The sequence below is a fragment of the Mytilus trossulus genome, chromosome 2 (assembly GCF_036588685.1).
Source record: "Mytilus trossulus isolate FHL-02 chromosome 2, PNRI_Mtr1.1.1.hap1, whole genome shotgun sequence".
In the NCBI taxonomy this organism is placed as follows: Eukaryota; Metazoa; Mollusca; class Bivalvia; order Mytilida; family Mytilidae; genus Mytilus; species Mytilus trossulus.
Window position 1 is genome coordinate 59,713,038 of NC_086374.1, and position 15,786 is coordinate 59,728,823.

Genomic DNA, 15,786 nt, shown 5'->3' on the forward strand with positions numbered 1-15,786 from the left:
TAGACAAAGACTTATAACAACAAACAACAACCATCAACTCCTGACCACGAAAATAGACAAAGACTTATAACAACAAACAACAACCATCAACTCCTGACCAAGAAAATAGACAAAGACTTATAACAACAACCACCAACCATCAACTCCTGACCGAGAAAATAGACAAAGACTAATAACAACAACAATCAACTCCTGACCAAGAAAATAGACAAAGACTTATAACAACAAACAACAACCATAAACTCCTGACCAAGAAAAAAGACAAAGACTTATAACAACAAACAACAACCATCAACTCCTGACCAAGAAAATAGACAAAGACTTATAACAACAAACAACAACCATCAACTCCTGACCAAGAAAATAGACAAAGACTTATAACAACAAACATCAACTCCTGACCAAGAAAATAGACAAAGACTAATAACAGCAAACAACAACCATCAACTCCTGACCAAGAAAATAGACAAAGACTTATAACAACAAACAACAACCATCAACTCCTGACCAAGAAAATAGATAAAGACTAATAACAACAAACAACAACCATCAACTCCTGACCGAGAAAATAGACAAAGACTTATAACAACAAACAACAACCATCAACTCCTGACCAAGAAAATAGATAAAGACTAATAACAACAAACAACAACCATCAACTCCTGACCAAGAAAATAGACAAAGACTTATAACAACAAACAACAACCATCAACTCCTGACCAAGAAAATAGATAAAGACTAATAACAACAAACAACAACCATCAACTCCTGACCGAGAAAATAGACAAAGACTTATAACAACAAACAACAACCATCAACTCCTGACCAAGAAAATAGATAAAGACTAATAACAACAAACAACAACCATCAACTCCTGACCAAGAAAATAGACAAAGACTTATAACAACAAACAACAACCATCAACTCCTGACCAAGAAAATAGACAAAGACTTATAACAACAAACAACAACCATCAACTCCTGACCAAGAAAAAAGACAAAGACTAATACCAACAAACAACAACCATCAACTCCTGACCAAGAAAATAGACAAAGACTAATAACAACAACAATCAACTCCTGACCAAGAAAATAGACAAAGACTTATAACAACAAACAACAACCATCAACTCCTGACCAAGAAAATAGACAAAGACTTATAACAACAAACAACAACCATCAACTCCTGACCAAGAAAAAAGACAAAGACTAATACCAACAAACAACAACCATCAACTCCTGACCAAGAAAATAGACAAAGACTAATAACAACAACAATCAACTCCTGACCAAGAAAATAGACAAAGACTAATAACAACAACAATCAACTCCTGACCAAGAAAATAGACAAAGACTAATAACAGCAAACAACAACCATCAACTCCTGACCAAGAAAATAAACAAAGACTTCTAACAACAAACAACAACCATCAACTCCTGACCAAGAAAATAGACAAAGACTTATAACAACAAACACCAACCATCAACTCCTGACTAAGAAAATAGACAAAGACTAATAACAACAAACACCAACCATCAACTCCTGACCAAGAAAATAGACAAAGACTTATAACAACAAACAACAACCATCAACTCCTGACCAAGAAAATAGACAGAGACTTATAACAACAAACAACAACCATCAACTCCTGACCAAGAAAATAGACAGAGACTTATAACAACAAACAACAACCATCAACTCCTGACCAAGAAAATAGACAAAGACTAATAACAACAAACAACAACTATCTACTCCTGACCAAGAAAATAGACAAAGACTTATAACAACAAACAACAACCATCAACTCCTGACCAAGAAAATAGACAAAGACTTATAACAACAAACAACAACCATCAACTCCTGACCAAGAAAATAGACAGAGACTAATAACAACAAACAACAACCATCAACTCCTGACCAAGAAAATAGACAAAGACTTATAACAACAAACAACAACCATCAACTCCTGACCAAGAAAATAGACAAAGACTTATAACAACAAACAACAACCATCAACTCCTGACCAAGAAAATAGACAAAGACTAATAACAACAAACAACAACCATCAACTCCTGACCAAGAAAATAGACAAAGACTAATAACAACAAACAACAACCATCAACTCCTGACCAAGAAAATAGACAAAGACTTATAACAACAAACAACAACCATCAACTCCTGACCAAGAAAATAGACAAAGACTAATAACAACAAACAACAACCATCAACTCCTGACCAAGAAAATAGACAAAGACTAATAACAACAAACAACAACTATCTACTCCTGACCAAGAAAATAGACAAAGACTAATAACAACAAACAACAACCATCAACTCCTGACCAAGAAAATAGACAAAGACTAATAACAACAAACAACAACCATCAACTCCTGACCAAGAAAATAGACAAAGACTAATAACAACAAACAACAACCATCAACTCCTGACCAAGAAAATAGACAAAGACTTATAACAACAAACAACAACCATCAACTCCTGACCAAGAAAATAGACAAAGACTAATAACAACAAACAACAACCATCAACTCCTGACCAAGAAAATAGACAAAGACTAATAACAACAAACAACAACCATCAACTCCTGACCAAGAAAATAGACAAAGACTAATAACAACAAACAACAACCATCAACTCCTGACCAAGAAAATAGACAAAGACTTATAACAACAAACAACAACCATCAACTCCTGACCAAGAAAATAGACAAAGACTAATAACAACAAACAACAACCATCAACTCCTGACCAAGAAAATAGACAAAGACTAATAACAACAAACAACAACCATCAACTCCTGACCAAGAAAATAGACAAAGACTTATAACAACAAACAACAACCATCAACTCCTGACCAAGAAAATAGACAAAGACTAATAACAACAAACAACAACCATCAACTCCTGACCAAGAAAATAGACAAAGACTTATAACAACAAACAACAACCATCAACTCCTGACCAAGAAAATAGACAAAGACTAATAACAACAAACAACAACCATCAACTCCTGACCAAGAAAATAGATAAAGACTAATAACAACAAACAACAACCATCAACTCCTGACCAAGAAAATAGCCAAAGACTAATAACAACAAACAACACATATATATATAGTCAAGATAGACTAACTGGGCAAGGTACAGGAAGAAAGCAGTGTTTTTTTGGCCAAAGTGATTCATACTAGTCCGGGTTCATTATCACAAAACTAGTGTATATTTGTTTAGGGGCCAGCTGAAGGACGCCTCTGGGTGCGGGAATTCTCGCTACATTGAAGACCTGTTGGTGACCTTCTGCTGTTGTTTTTTCTATGTTCGGGTTGTTGTCTCTTTGACACATTCCCAATTTCCATTCTCAATTTTATTATTATAAAGATGGCATAACACTGATAGTTTAACCCTATCACACAAATCATACAACCCTAGGGTATCACTCATGAGGATATTTGACAACCCTGTTTTAAAGATGTCACACTCTGAGCATAAATAGAACACAACCGTATACAGATATGACTAACATATAAAGATGGCAACCATTATGCTAATAACACAACCCTATCATACAGATGACATAACCATATCATATACATGACACAAACCTATCATACAGATTTCACAGCCCTATCATGCAGATGACACAAACCTACAATGTAGCTATCATACAGATTGCACAACCCTATCATACAGATGGCACAACTCTGTCATACAGATGACACAATCCTATCATGCTGATGACACATCCCTATCATACAGATGACACAATCCTATCATGCTGATGACACAATTCTATCATGCTGATGACACATCCTTATCATATAGATGACACAATCCTATCATGCTGATGACACAATTCTATCATGCTGATGACACATCCCTATCATACAGATGACACAATCCTATCATGCTGATGACACAATTCTATCATGCTGATGACACATCCTTATCATATAGATGACACAGTCGTATCATGCTGATGACACAACCCTATCATACAAATGACATAACCCTATCATACAGATAACACAACCTTATTAGAGAGATGACACAATCCTATCACAGATGACACAGCCCTATCATGCAGATGACACAAACCTACAATATAGCTATCATACAGATTGCACAAACCTATCGTACAGATGACACCACTCTGTAAAACATATGACACAAGCCTATCATACAGACTGAGATGACACAGTCATATCAAACAGATGACACAGCTCTACCAAACAGATGATACATAACAACCCTATCATACAGATGTCACAACCCCATCATTTGTATTGTACAATCCGTTTGTACAGATTCCATGGCCCTATCATGCAGATTTCACATTCCTCTCATACATATGACATAATCCTGTTATACAGATGACAAGCCCTATCATACATATGGCACTATCCTATTATACATGTTATACAGATGTCACAGTCCTATCATACAGGTGACACAACCCTATATTACAGTTGACACAATCCTAGCATGCAAATGACTTAGCCCTATCATACAGATGGCACAGTCCTATCATACATATGCCACATTCCTATCATACAAATGACACCGTCCTACCATACAGATTGCACAACCCTATCATGCTGATGACATAATTCTATCATGCTGATGACACAGTCCTATCATACAGATGACACAACCATATCATACAGCGTACACAACCCTATCATACAGATAACACAATTTTTTCAGAGAGATGACATAGCCCTATCATACAGATGACACAACCCTATCATACAATTCTAGTATGCAGTTGGCACAACCCTATCATATAAATGACACAATCTTAGTATGCAGATGACACAACCCTATCATACAGATGACATTACCCTATCATACAGATGGCACAACTTTATCATACAGTTGACACAAGCCTACCATACAGATGGCACAATCCTAAAATACAGATGACACAATCTTATACAGATGACATAATCATATTATGCAAATGACACAGCCCTATCATACAGATGACACTGTTCTATCATGCAGATGACACAACCTTAACAACCCTTTTATACAGATGACACAATTCGAGTATGCAGATGACACAGCCCTATTATACAGATGACACAATCATATTATGCAAATGATACATCCCTATCATACAGATGACACAATCCTATCATACAGATGACAACCATAGCATACAGATGGGGAATCATATGCATATTCCATAACCCATACATGTACAGATGACACAACCCTATCAGTATCATATAGTTGACACGATCCTATCATATAAATGATACAATCCTGTCATACAGATGACACGTCACACATCTGTACCATACAGATGACACAACCCTATCATACAGATGACACAACTATATCATACAGTTGACACAAGCCTACCATACAGATGGCACAATCCTAAAATACAGATGACACAACCCTATCATACAAAAGACACAATTTTAGTATGCAGATGACACATCCCTATTATACAGATGGCACAACCTTATACAGATGACACAATCATATTATGCAAATGACACAGCCCTATCATACAGATGACATTGTTCTATCATGCAGATGACACAACCTTCACAACCCTATTATACAGATGACACAATTTTATCATTCAGATGACACAGCCCTATTATACAGATGACACAGCCCTATTATACAGATGACACAATTCTATCATGCAGATGACACAACCCTATCATACAGCTAACACAACCCTATCAGACAGTTGACACAAACTTTTATGCAGATAACACAACCCTATCATTCAGATGACACAATCCTATCATACAGATGACAATCCTATCATACAGATGACAACCATATCATACATATGGGGAATCATATCATGCATATTCCATAACCCATACATGTACAGATGACACAACTCTATCAGTATCATATAGTTGACACAATCCTATCATATATATGATACAATCCTTTCATACAGATAACACATCTGTAACATACAGATGACACAACCCTAACATACAGATGACACAACTCTAACATACAGATGACACAGCTCTTTACAATTTAGATAGAGATTTCTGTTTGTTTTTTTAGGTACACATGTACAGAATGATAGACTGAATAAATGTATCAGTAAAAACAAAACTATGAACATTTTTTCAAATATAATAATAATGCCCACAATTTGTATTTGCAGCCATCTAACTCAGCATCATGAAATAAACAGTGACTTGAAATAAATTTGATAAATCTTAATATACATGAATGATATAGTTATATAATTATGAAACATATCCTTATTATATTATTCTAGACAAAAAGCTCAAGACATAGAACATATACATTATATAATGTTTTTAATTGCTCAAAGATCTTCTCTAAATTACACACACACATTTGCAACAAAAATGAAGCTAACAGATTTTGACACTAACTGTTGACATGGCTGATTATTAGTAACATTTTCCTTTGTAATAGAGCAAGGAAACAATTTATGAAAAACTGTATTGATTTGATGCTTTGTTATTTTACAGCTAACTAGATAAATTAATTATGACTTTTGCATCAGGGATCAGAATGTAGGCTACAAGCATTGATCTCAAAGATCTTGGAAGTCTAGATCTGATATTTGTGTTTTGAGCTATTTTTATGTTAGGAAAGACACATTTGGTAGATTGTCAAAACAGGTTTATTAGAATTAATGTTGCTTAATTATGGCATGGAATAATTATAAGTCTCTCTGCTAAAACGGTTTATTAAAATTAATGTTGCTTTTAAAATCAGGGAATAAGTCTCTTTGCTGTAATTTAATCTAAATGTCTGTCATTTGGCTCTATCATTGCCTATTTTAATATTTATCATTAAGAAAATTTTGATGAAATATAGTTGCCTGGTCTGACCACACTGGTAAATAATTATAAAAAAGTAGGCATAATATATATATATATGATGGAAATTTTACTTACTTTTCTGGATTTTTTTTAGTATGCCATTTTAGCACAGCACCAAAGTTAACGTTTTTTGTTTTTATTACGGTAACCTTATATTTCTAGGTTCCCAATCAAGTGTTTTATAAGCCAATTGTTGAACATGGGAAGATTTATGTTTGACTGTCCCTTTGGTATCGTTTGTCCCTCTTTTATGCTCCCTTTTTGGGCCCTTTTTGTTTATTCATGTATATCTCTTGATGAAATTCTCACACTTAAAGTCATAAGAAACCTCATATTAAAAAAAATAATGCATATGATTTTTTATAACTCAATGGATAGTTTTCATTATAAAACGTATGTACATATACTTTTTTTCTGAAGAAAATTCTTTAATTTATTCATATTTAAAAGAAGTTTACTTAATTTTAATTGCTTCCTTCCAGGTTGATTTGTTGTCGATTGTTGACAAACAGGTGACAATCGTTAAACTTCGGCTTCAAAACACGAACTTTAATTACCTTCCATATTTTCACAACAACACTGATCGATCGAAAAATAAATTGATGATTGTACGAAATTTACACGAAAAAAAATGATAAATTCGTGCATAGAAGACTTTCATGATGTTTGTATGCATTGGTTCAGGAATTGGAAGAACATTATTTTTCACCGCTCACTCGTTTCTTTTGACTTTAAGACCAACCTTTGTGGTCAGAGTATTTCTTATGGTGGTTGTTAACTATAATACAAAATATATGCACACAGTTTAATTTTACAATAAATCATTAAAATTTCACTGATTTATGAATTAATTCACCATTTCCATATATATTATTCTGACTCTCAGCCTACCAGTCTTTGCTCTTAATGGAGAATTAACAAATACCTATTTTAAAGTCTTTGGTTTGACTGGGGTTCAAACCCACAACCTCTCACACTTGAAGCAAACACACTTCAAAGAGACTACTGAGTTTAATAAGGCATATGCAACTAATACTTATGTGATACAATAACCAAGAATTTACATTCATTTGTTTTTTCATTTAATGAAGCAATAACCTTTTTTAAATGTGGAACACATGTCTGATACACCAAAGCTGGTACCTACCACCACCTAAAGCAAAAACTAAAAATGTATTTGCACTGGACTATTTTTGCTTTATCTCAATCATTGTAAAACTATATATTACAGCTGGCTACAGGTGCTTGTGGGATTGACACACACCCCTTTTTCTATGTAATTTATTTTGTATTTTAATTTGTTCAGTAAATGTTCCTTCATGTGTATATTTTGTAAAAGTTATTGATGCAAAGGGTGCACTTTATATATAATTTTCATTTATTAATGCCAAATTAAAAACCAATGCAAAAAGTTTATGCATTGCAGTTAGAAAATTAACAACCCATAAACATATTCATATTTATGTGCAGTTTACCTTTTACTGTCATGACTGTGATTTAAAAATGGCTTCAAAATTATCTTTTGAATCAAATAAACAAAGAAAAAAAATCCCAGGTTTATTTAACTTTTTGAAACCAACATTCCTGATTCCGTCAATTAACTTTCATGACATGTAAAAATCACCAAGTTTTTTCTGATTTTGCTTAGAAGTTGGACCATTAACTTTTACGCAGTTGTATTTTTATGTGTTTTAGCATGATGATAGTCATTACAAATGATTACACATTAAACTATGTTTCAGTTGAATGAAGCAGTGGTGCTTGTTTGTAAATATTTTATGACAAAAATAAAAGTAATGGATGAGATTATAAATTGGTCATGTACTTATAATTTAAAAATAGAATAAATAAAACAAATTGATATATGTTTTAAATCAAACCAAGACCAATTCATTTTACATATCTCATTATCTTCATTACTGTTAAACATGACATGATATTGTGTAGAAAAAATGTGACAGTTACCTTTTTTTAGTATTTTGCATTTATAAAGGTGGTATCCAAGACCTTGACCAGAACTGATTTGTCTGGTTTAATTTTCATGAAATTTTGACAAAATATATAAAATTTACTTAAACCCTTTGACAATTTTTTTTTTCTTCATTGGATATAAAATGGAAGCTTGACAAATATTGAGATAATTAACATTTCCTTATCACTAGAATGTGATTAAAACATTTAGCTGATTTTACAGAGTTATTTCATGGTGAAATCGCCTGGATTGCATACTATATGATAATATGAGTATTAGCACTGAAATACAGTTTTCTACTCTTTTTTGCGTTTTGGCGAAAATATTAGTAGTCAAAAAAACTTCAAAATGAACAAAAAAAATTAGCAAGACAGAACTACAAATGAGTAACATATTAGACTGAAGCTGAAATTGTCACTCTACTCCTAAAAGAGTTATTTCCCTTCCAAATTGAATTGTTACCATTTTTTTAATTTAATTTTGGCAAAAACAATAGTACTGTAGAGAAAAATTGTAAACAACAAAATGGTCAGCAATTAAAAAAGAAATCAACAGTTAAAGAATTGCTGAATTCTTAGAGCCTATATTGGCTATTAAGTTGGAAAGAAGCCATCTCTGAAAATACACTCATGTCCAGGTGAGCAAAATTTCTTTTCGAGTGTATCTGTACTACTCCAGCTGTCTTACATGAGTAAAGTCATGATTTTCCTTTTTTAATTAAATATTTGTATTAGAAAAAGTGAAGGGGTGAGGTAGTTTTTAATTTATTATTGGATCAAAAGATGTTTGTTTAAGCTATTCCTGATGGCAGTTGGTGTTATTCTGTCAGTAATAGACATGGCTCTTTCAGAGGAATCAATAATTCCACAATATATTTAAACAGGTGTAAATCAATGCTAATTTTCACACTTTGAAAATGACCATCCTCTTTTGAGTGGTGAAAGGTTATTTAACCCAATATATATCCATACATTTTTTTCCCTTATTTCTGCCAAAACAGCAACCATACTTCTAACATTTTACCAAAACTATGGCAATATTATTATCGTAAATAACAGGATTTCCATAGTTGCAATAAAAAGTGATAATTTATTGATTTTTAATATTACAAAACATAGAAATATAATATATATGATCTGGCTTCTAGCTGTATTTTCATTTATAAAAGACCAAAATATGATACAGGGATAATTATATTTCAGAAGCAGGTAAGTTAACATTCATTTGAAAAAAAGGGGTGGGAGTTTTAAAAAATTGATAAAAAATTTATAATTCATGAACAAATGTAGGGAGAAAACGTCTTCACAAAATATTTTTGAGTATCAATTTACCGAACTTTCAAGTTTATAGATCAAATTGTATTACTAGATGATCAAGTGTGCAGACAATATATATTCCGATACATTTGTATCAAGTTACTGTTGTATTATGTAGATTGAAATTGACCAGAATAAATCAGTCCGCTGCTCTACAATGGCCATATTAACTTCCCCGTTAACCTCACAAGAAGGAAGGTTGATTACTAGGAGGGACTGAATTATTTTGATAAGATTGAGCAGTTGACTAAGCATTGTCATCTTAGATCTGTAGATTGCTTATAAATTCAATCCACATCGGACATGATAGTTACAATTTTATATAAGAGCTGACTGAAACATATTTATTTTAATTTTCTTAATCACAATAATTATAAGTTATGAAAAAAAGCATTTTAAAGATCACAAGAATCTCATTTGTTATTCAAATGTCCATACAAAATGTCAAACCCTAATAAATTCTGAGTCCAGACAAATTGTGTATAAGTTCAACAAAAATAAAGTTAGATCCAATTTTTACCAACTATTTTAGTCCATATTGATTTCACATTGAAAGTAAAAAAATATTTGCCTATACTGCTATTCCTTTCAACAAGAATTATTTTTTCTATCATATTTTCAAACTGGAGAATTAGACCATTGGTTTTCCTGTTTGAATGGTTTAACACTAGTAATTTTGGGGCCCTTTATAGCTTGTTGTTCGGTGTGAGCCAAGGCACTGTGTTGAAGGAGGTAAATTGACCTGTAATGGTTTACATTTTTAAATTGTTATTTGGATGGAGAGTTGTCTCATTGGCACTCACACCACATCTTTCTATTAATCCTGATTTTGTTACACTACATATTATTATATTTAAATTCTATATTAGGACAATATGAACCAAATAAAGTTCAGATATTTTATCTATAACTGTGAAAAAAAATAAAAATAAGATCTATAACATGTATAAAGCAGCTCGAATTTTTTTCATTATTTATTAGGTCAATGATATAAGGGAGATAATTTCAGTTTTCAATTATGGATGTTAAGGATTTTGAGTAAATAGAGGCAGGAGATGGAACAATAGACAATCTTCAGTTGAAAAAGAATTGATACTCTGTTACAACAATTGTCCCTCTGCCAAATCACTTTGCTCAGCTCTTAATGAAATTGCATATCATGGCTCAGGGGCAGATCCAGCCATTTTAAAAAGGGGGGAGTTCCCAACCCAGAGTACAAGGGGGACAAACTATATGCTCCCATTCAAATGCATTGATTGTCCAAAAAAGGGGGGGGTCCGGGGTTCCCCTGGCATCTTCCTGTCCATTTCGCCACTTCAAGCTATATGGGATATAGGAATTTCAAAGGATAATACCAAATATTGAAAGTGATGTATATTGTTTTCTCAGATGCTTTGACTATCAACTCTCAATTTACAATTGATCTCTTTCCCTGTATAACAAGAAAGTTAACTAACATAATACAAGATTGCATTTTCAATATATCTTAAGATATTTAACAGTTTTTAATTTGTGAACTTAATTTAAATGTTTTGCCTACATAAAAAGAAATGAATGACGTAAAGCGATTTATGTAAACAATGCCTTTGTAAAGCTTCACCCAGAGAGTAGAAAGAATTAAGTAAAAAGTAATATATTTGCATTCTGGCTTTAACTTTAATGGTTTGTAACAAACACTTGCTGTATTAAATAGATAGTCTAAAAGAAAACTATATTTGTCATTCTACAGTTGACTGCACATTCATATTGAAACTGTTACAAAGATGTTTAATTGTGTTGTCATTCTGACTGGGTTTAATAACAGAAACTTATATTATTATTTACTTAAGCTTGCTAAATAATTATAAAGTGATTTTGTCAAACCTTTTAATGTTATTATATAAATATATATTTTCTCTGATGAATTCTTCAATTTAAACGCTTAAGAACTCAATCAATGGTTAGGTAAGCTGTCCCACCATTAAATAGGAAATAACCCAATTACTCAACATTTAAATGTCTAGATGATCTTAATAAAAATGTTGAATATATAAAGTGGAGTTACCATGGTCCAGTTGGATATGTTTTTGCTGGGGGTAATGGTATGTCAATTATTTTATCATTGTTATTCAAGAGTTCATATATATATGTGTGGGATTTTTTAGGCCATGGAAATATATATATGATTCTATGATTATAGATCGATATCGAGAGCTTATTTCTTTACTTTATATCTAATTGTTATATTTTAGTATGTATAGAGTCTATAGACTAGTAGTCATGATAGTCAAACTGTTGATTATTTGCATTAAGTAGTAAAAGAAAAAATAATCCTGCTAATTGAAATATTTTTATTATTAAAGAGTCAGTCCATTTGTATAGGGACATGTTTCTTAATTGGTTGTTTTAAACTGTGTAAGCACATATCATTATTGTCTACCCATGAGCAATATTGAAATTGAAGTTGTAATTATTGATGGCATGTAGATGACTCTAATATTTGTTTGGGTTTTAATTTATTTGTCAAGGTCATGAAACTTTCCCAGCATGCATAATTCAAATTTCTGTACATTATTGACAAGCTTGTCTTTTGGTACTAGTACATGTATATGATAAGAAACTTAAATTTGAGCTTCATTATTACGGATATTCATCTGATGAAAAGATCAAACAAAGGATTCACAACTGACAAGTTGAGCAGGATCTGCTTGTCCTACCAGAGCAACTGAGAATACCCCCCCCCCCCCCCCCCCCCCCCCCCCCCATTTTTTGTTGGGGTCTCAGTCTTTAATTTTCCTTGTTGTGTTTTGTATACTGGCCATGGCTTTGTCAGTTTATTTTTCGATTTGTAAATTTAAATGTCTCTTTAGTATTTTTTTTATCTTTTTTCTTCATACGGAGAATGGCTCTTCCTCTCAGCTAAGGATCCAATTCTTGTGTATCTTTTAAAAGTGATTGTAGCTGCAGAATGTGTTTGGAATTTGATATTAGCCATTGTAAATAGCAATTCATTATGATGAATAGAAGCTGATAAAGTACTATAGATGACATTGTTACTTATAAAATAGGAATATGTGGTAATACATCATCTTAGACAGCAACACAACAACACAATAAAAGTCAAAAAAGCTTTTAACAATATGTATGATGTATGTGTGCTTTGTCCTATTCCTTATATCTCCTTTTCAAAGCTGTATAATAATATATTACTGCTGTCTAGGTCTCGGCTAGCATACCATAAATATAACAATAACCAACATTATACCATATTACATCATGGAAAATGTATTGAATAAATGGATTAATAGTACTTAGGGAATAAAAAAACATGTTACTAATATCCTTGAAAATTACTGTTTATCATGTTGGGTTGGCCTTAATATGAATTACATCATAAGAATGAAAGACATTGTTTCTGAAGAAGATTTAATTATAGATGCACATTGTTATATAGTTGTCATATAAATTGTATTTTTCTATTTACAGATAAATGTTAGTATAATGAAAGGATAGAATAAGATTAATAGAGCATAGAAGGTAAATTTATGTTATTGAAATAGTACTTTTGGCATAAGAATATTTTTGTTTTCCTGACTGACTTTTTGAAGTTTCATGTAAATAAGGGAGCTTCATTTGATTTTTAAAGGGCAGGGTCTAGCATGAAATTTGAAAAAAAGTCAGGACAGAGGTTAAAAGTAAGGCACTTTGCAACAACAAACATGACAAAGAAGAAGTCAGGATGTAAAAAAGTCATGAAAAAAGACTCATGATAAACTAATAAAAAGGCAGGACAGAGATTACAACTATGAAAATTTCTTTAAAAAAAAGGAGGACAAAATTTTCATCCTAGCCCTGTCCCTCCTAAAGGAGGTTTGGGAAATATGTCAATAAGAAAGCAACGGACAACACAAAATACCAGGAGAATCTAGAGGTAAACATAAAGTCTTCAACAATAGACAGGTGAGCAAACATATGTCCAGTTTTAAAACCACACAGTCTTGAAACAAGTGTGAGTAAATTAACAGAGTTTATCAAAACATTTGAAATTTGCACAAAATGTCCCATTAAAAACTAAGAAAGGTATTAAACTTTATATGAGATTCTTTTTTTCTCTTTTGGAAGGACTTATTTTAATTTGAAAAACATACTTCTTTGTATGTTCGTAATATATGGGGCATCCATTTTGCTGAAGTAGTATACATTATTGCTTAAGCCTGCTTCTTGTGCAGGATTTTCCTGCTGCTTTAGATATCAAGTGATTTTCTGCTCTTTGTAACCGGAATAATCTAGTCATTATATTACGCTCCCTATTGATCACTTCATTACCTCTGGAGGACAATGACCGTAAGGGGGTGCTGTAATAATTCAAGTTATGCTCTTTGTCCAAGTTGTCTTTTTGACACATTCCTCGTTTCCATTATCGATTCTATTCCTCCTTAATTTTAAATTTTAAACATGGTAAATGTCAAAATAAAAAAGAGTGGCTGTTAATGTTACTGTTTTTGACCTCAGTCTAAATTCATTTATGTTAATTACCCTCAAGTCTGCAAGCAATTTGTTCTATTATGCGAATACATTTTGTCATGTTTGTTTTAGACAAACAAAGATGCTATCAAAACAGTATACAGGGTTATAAACCAAATAATTACTGTTATACAGGACCCCCCCCCCCCCCCCCCTTTTTTTTTTTACAAAGAAGGATATATTCGGAAAAAGCCTATGAAGATAGAATCAATAAAAACGTGTTGTTTCTTAAGACAAGTTCCACTAAAATGTAGTACTACCTCAAACAAACACAAAACATAATCACGTAGTAGACTTGAACATGAAATATATCTATGAAATAGCAGGTTTTTGTCTAGCAATAAGAATTGATATACTCTAATCAATGATGAATTAGAACTTACACTCATATGAACAAATCATTATGAATGCAAAGCAATCAGTAAAATCACAGTTGTAATGTCACCACAGACATCAATCATATCATGGACTGTTTACAAGTGTATGTCTCTTAAATGTTAAACTTTTCCCTATTGCCAAATCAATTCCTTCTGTACAACTAGAAATTGCATACACACAATATCAGTTTTGTTGTAAATGCATTTGGTTTTGTAATTATTTGTTTTCAAAATACATTTCTCATGGGACTGCTTACAATATTTTTTTGTTTTTTGTACTTTTCTGCAGCTTTTCTAAAGGTTCTTGAAACTGCATGCACATTATCAAGAATTCAATTAATTGGTGATTCAAAATTCACTTACTATACTGTGGATTCATTATTATTCGCTGGATACCAATTTTCGTGGATTTCGTGGGCACAGTCAAACCACGAAATTAAATATTCAACGAATGATAATTTTTCTATAGGTTTGTATGCAGACTTCAGCAAAACCACGAAATTAAATATCCACGAATATGCAAGTTTTTCTTAATCCACGAAAATTGGTACCCACGAAAATAAATGAATCCACAGTATATAGCAGGAGAACTTAAAAGGGGTTACCCAAAATAATTTCATTATCAGAGTTCATGCATGCAGAGGTCAAATGTTAAGGTCAAAACCTTGTTTGTAGGTTGTCATGGTTTGAAAACCAATGTCTCAAGATTTGGAGCCACGGGTTGAAGTTCAAGATAATTATAAATTAATCAATAGAAAAA

The 15,786-nt window shown here is 32.2% G+C and overlaps 1 protein-coding gene across 5 annotated transcripts in view; it reads left to right on the forward strand.

Annotated features, from left to right (window-relative positions):
• Positions 1-15,786, forward strand: part of LOC134707667 (uncharacterized) — a 55,472-nt gene that overhangs the window by 13,908 nt on the left and 25,778 nt on the right. For 3 of the 5 annotated variants that reach the window (XM_063567637.1, XM_063567647.1, XM_063567641.1), the window contains exon 2: positions 13,612-13,662. The gene's annotated coding sequence lies outside the window, so the exon portion shown is untranslated. Of the gene's footprint in view, positions 1-9,993; positions 10,039-12,138; positions 12,228-13,611; positions 13,663-15,786 lie in introns of those variants that run through there. The other 2 variants (XM_063567640.1, XM_063567638.1) reach the window with 2 other exon arrangements.